Raw genomic sequence first — 5,322 nt, forward strand, 5'->3', positions numbered from 1 at the left:
TCTGGTGTTAATCCATGAGTATTTCTTAGAATTTAAGAGAAAGCTTTTGACTATATAGAAGCAGGTGTAATTTTGTTTTCTTTAAATGTACCTATTGTGGCAAAAATGTCATGAGACACTCTACCTTAAATTGTCGCTCATTAAGTTAAGCAGTTCTTTATAAATTTTATCAGGAAATTGATTTTGCTTTTTAACAAAAGGGACTGTTGTATCATTTTAAATGTGATAGGTAATATTTGAAGACAAAAACAAAACACTGGCACATTGTAAGAGAGAGTTTATAAATGACAACCCCTGGGCAATCTCAGAAGATCGCATTAGCATCATTTGTGGCCCTTATAGCCACAGTGAGAGCCAGAGCCAGAGAAAGACACCCAGGTGACTGGTACACAGGTATACCCACTTCTAGACACAGGCAATGTCTCCAAACAGTGCAGTCATTAACCTAGCATTCCACCCGAGTCTCTAGGTAGCTTGGTTCAAAACTGCTTATTTCCTGGATGCAGGGGCTGTTCACAGAAGCTGAGATAGGAGGATACCTTGATCCTAGACTTGGAGACCAGTCTGGGAAACTGCAAGCATCCAACACAGAATATAATAGAGCAGAAAGAATAACTCATCATTTTTGTTTCTGTTTGATTTTGTAAGCCCCTGTGTCTTAATCTTAATGGGCAATTTGTAAGTAGTCTATCAAGTGGCCAATATTTCACCCTTCCTCTGGAAAAATGTTGTAAGAACTTTAAAATATTTTTAGCCCTTTAATTTTAGAGATATAAAAATTTAAAAAGTAAAAAACAAATATTAAGAACTCATTGATGCATTGAGTACTGACTCTCTGAAAAAAAAAAAAAATCAGGCTAGAACACTTCCATTTCCAGAGTGCTATTCACCTCTAGTCCCATTAGTGATGGACCCTAAAAACAGCTTCTGAGAACCGAGAGAATAAATCTCTTGGAATTTTTTACTCGCTGGGCGTTTCCCTTGAGACTCAGAGGCGACTTTCACTTGGACTTTTAGCCATCCAGGGATTGTTGAGACTTTGGGGAAAGGATTACTGTGTTTCAGTTGTATGCAGGATAGTTGTATCAAGTGAAGCAGGACCAGGACATTTCTATTTAGAGACTAAATTTGTTTTAAGGAGATGATTTAGTGTGAAGTTGCCAAAGGTGTAAAATGTGCATCAATTTGATTGGTTTGGGAGCCAGGTAGAGATTAGTAAAGCACATTTCTGTGTGTGTCTGGTGGGTAGTGGAGGTGAGACTTTGGGTCCCCTGTATGACCCATAGCTCCTTCCTGTCTGGCGCTCTTCCGCTCTGCTCCCAGCTGCCATGAACTAATCATGTTCTCTGCACCATGCTTTGACCTAGATGTCTCTGCTTTGCAGCCACCCAGCCATGGGCTGAATCCTCCGAAATTGAGCCAGATTCAACCTCTGTGGATGGTAGGTGTGTGTCCGAGGACAGAAGACTGATTAATGCAGCAAGGCAAAGGGTTCATAAATCTTAAATTATTCCTATGTAAATGTGGGAAAGGCTCCTCAGAGGGTGGGGGAGAGGAGAGAGAGAGAGAGAGAGAGAGAGAGAGAGAGAGAGAGAGAGAGAGAGAGAGAGAATGGGTTTAGCCTACTTGCTCATGGCAGTGCAGCAGGAGAAGCTGTAGCGTGGCCAGGACTCCTGCTCCTCACAGCAGGGCCGCTGACGTTTTTCCTAAGGTCTAAGGTACTCTGCAGTTGTCACAGCAGAAGCCCCGCATTCTCAAATTTTGCCTCTTAGCTCTCACATGGTGGACCTGATGATTTCTTTTCTTAGATCTGGGAAAGGTTCTGCTTTCTGTAAGAGTCTGACAATATCTTCAGGTCAGACTGCGAGACAAAAAGATACACGCATCAAGTACATGTTTTAGAGAACAAGGAGACTTGATTAATTATGAATAATTTATCAAGAAGTTACTCCCCCAAGTTCCCCATAGAGCGGGTAGTTGTTATTAATTTGAAAATGTCAGTGAATAATTTGCATCAAAAAGTGGAGAGCAAGGAAGACTAGAAAACAGCATTTATCAATGTAAGCAATTTAAGCATTTATCAGGCCAATATTTAATTTTTACTTTAGTGTGCATTAAAAGTAACCTTTTGTGTTGTCGTTGTATTATTTTTAAACACAGATTTGTATAACCAAACTTCACCTTGACAACCACTGATTTGTTCTTATTGTTATAGTTTTTTCTCATTTCTTGAATTCCACGTAAATGAATTAATTTAGCACAAACCACTTACAACTCAGCTAAACTTGTGATATTTATCCACGTTGTACAAATCCATTCCTCGCGCCATCACACAGCCTGGCAACGCTCCACTGCATGTGTCCGCGCGGTCTGATTGTCCACTCGCCTGTTGAAAGGCATGGTTATTTCCAGTTTGGGTGATTATGAATAGGACGCATACACGGGCTTTGGCTTGAGCGGAATTTTCCTGGGGAAGCCCAGAGAGGGGAGACTGCTGTGTGCACGGCCTGGTGTGCACTTAGACACTTGAACGCTCAGCGCGCCCGCTTGCCAGGCGTCTGTGTCTCTCTGTGGCCAACGACAGCGACTGAGGTGGCTTCGCTTTCTCGCCAGTGCCTGGTGTTGCTGGATCTTTGTAAGCTTTAGCTATTCTCACGGCCACAATGTGATCTTCTCGTGGCTTGAGTTTACATTTTCCTAATGGCGGGGACATTTTATCTTCTCATTTGTCACTTTGCCATCTTTGGAGCATATATTCGAAGCTTTTCCCGTTTGCTTTTGAGTTGTTTGCTTTATTTTGATAAATTTTGAGGGATCTTTAAACATTGGATATGATTTATTAGATTAGTGATTTGTAAAATTTTCCCAATCGGTAGCTTACTTTAAAAAATTTCTTAACAGCGCCTTTCTTAGAGTAAGGTTTGGTGTGCTTTAAGTTTCTCATCTTTACTGTCTTTAACCTTTATCCTGTAACTGGGTATGAATCTTAAGGAAGCAGCCCAGAGGTAGTACAAGTAATTAACAGAGTGAGTCACACAATATAAATCCTACCTCTAGGAATAAATAGACACTGTCTGTTCCTAGTTTTGAAGGGAGTAAAATTCCTCAGTAGTCTCTTTGATTAGCAAATACTCTTGCAAGACAATGATGAACACCGTGCAATACTTTGCAAAGAGTTCAAGGATATATTTTTCATTCTGAAATCTCTTCTCAGGAGGTCAACACACTAACCTTAAAATTGCTGTCACTTATTGAAACTATTTTACAATGCAAAATTACTGTTTGTTTGGTAGCATTCTTTTAGGTTGTTCTGGAGATTAAATGTAGGAAAAAGGGCATCATTTCCTTTGATCTGCACAAGCAAGGCTGTGTAGGAGAATTGAGGCAATTAACTGAATGATTCAATAAAATGTTCACTTATTTAATTATAAAAATAAAGCTTTTCTTTCTCTGCTCTAGCCATGCAGGCTTGTCATGTTGTTTAGTTTTGGAAAGTGAATTGCACATCCATACATGTACATATTTCTTATACATTTATGGCGCAGGAATAAAGACTTTAACATTTAAGTATTTCAAGCCTGTACAACAGTTGGCAGTGATTTTAAGTTTTTGACCTCCGTAGTAGTATGGAATATGACTGAAAAAGTGTGATCTAATCTTACATTTTTCCATATTTAATTCTATTCCCCAAGAAACTACTGCTTTCTCCTCATTTCCAGCTGCCAACATCTGCAATTAGAAACTGGAAAAACAATTACTATAATAGCTGCTATAAACATATAATTTACAACCAAGTGTCAAATGTGTTTTTGAATGTTGAATCAAAAAACACACATTTTCATTTTAGTTATCACCTAACCTTTCTCTCAACTAATTAGTCATTGTGTTGAACAGTTTCCCAAAGAGACCACATTCTATTAGTTTTCATCACATAGATAACAGGCATAAAAGGGACATTCAGCTAGAAACATGAGATTTGGACTGCAAAACCTGGTATCTAGATGCCCTCTGAAGCGCTCTCTAACACTCAGACCTTGGGTCAGAATCACAAGGAAGCTCTAACAAGTTTGTAAAAATGATCTTTCTCACCTGTGTGTCCTCCCTTCTATTTAGCAAAGGTACAGAGCTCTGATATTATGCCCTGCCTCAGGAATTGTTCAAAATGCATCCATAAATGTAGTTAGGCAGTAGTCTTTCTTAAAATATTTCTGTGAGCAGTGCAGTTTGATTGCATAGGTTAAAGCAGGTAGAACATCTTGCACACAAAAGTGCAGGGGAAATGGAATCACAATATTTTTCTCAGTTTATTTGATGAGTGCAAATTAATGAAACAGCTTCAGTGTCTTTTAGCGGGTGAATTCTAACACAGAAATTCTCTTTTAAAGACTACTAAAACAGTGCTACTACCCATTGCATAACTGAATGCATTAGTTTCCAGAACTTATCCAACTGCCACCCTTCAATATAAAATTATTGTAATACAAAGACTACTCTAAGTCTATTTGTGTTTTTAAAAATGTAATTACATTTTACGAATTGTCTAAACAAACTTTCTGCCGCAATGTTTAACACTTAAGCAGAATGAGTTCTGCTGAGTCCTGAAGAGAAAAGAACAGGGAAGATAAGACAGCAATCTGTGCGAAGATGAGTCTCAGCCCTGTCCTCGAATAAACATACACATATCTCTACATGCTTGGCCTGAGAGACCAGTTTTTCAGAGAGCAAAATGGTTTCCAGAGCTTTCTTAAGTATAGGATAAATAGAAGTTAATGGTTCATGTGTACTGGTTCAATATTTGTAAATTCTAAGATTAATATAGCAAATATATAAATATATATGTATATTCTAAAGTTGCAGAGTTGTTCAGTTTTAAATTGTTACATTTAGCATAGAATCCTTTAAGAACCATTGAAATAGTTTATCATTGTTATTACAACAAATAAGTACAGTTCATAAGGGTCACTGTAGTTTCTTCATTAGTAGAACATTAAACATTTTTATGACTCACATTTTTAAAATAAAGCTTCTACTGATATCCCAACTAACCTTTAAAATACCAGTTCCAAAGTAATACAGTAAAGTTTAAGCATACTGCCCGCAACAGTATTTTGATAATGTATTCTTGGAACATGCTTCCGGCCCATCTTAATGCATGGTAATTAGTAGAATTCGGTAGGCAGAATGAATGGAAAGATGCTCTATGGTCAGCGTCCCTCAGTTGAGTTTCTTTATAAGCATCCAGTAAAGTTATCATAAACACACAAAGAAAACACGAAACACTCAGGCTAATTATAGTGGTAGGAGTGTGTGACAGCAAAACAG

Source organism: Fukomys damarensis, unplaced genomic scaffold (assembly GCF_012274545.1).
Source record: "Fukomys damarensis isolate Sample0158 unplaced genomic scaffold, DMR_v1.0_HiC HiC_scaffold_14, whole genome shotgun sequence".
Classification (NCBI taxonomy): Eukaryota; Metazoa; Chordata; class Mammalia; order Rodentia; family Bathyergidae; genus Fukomys; species Fukomys damarensis.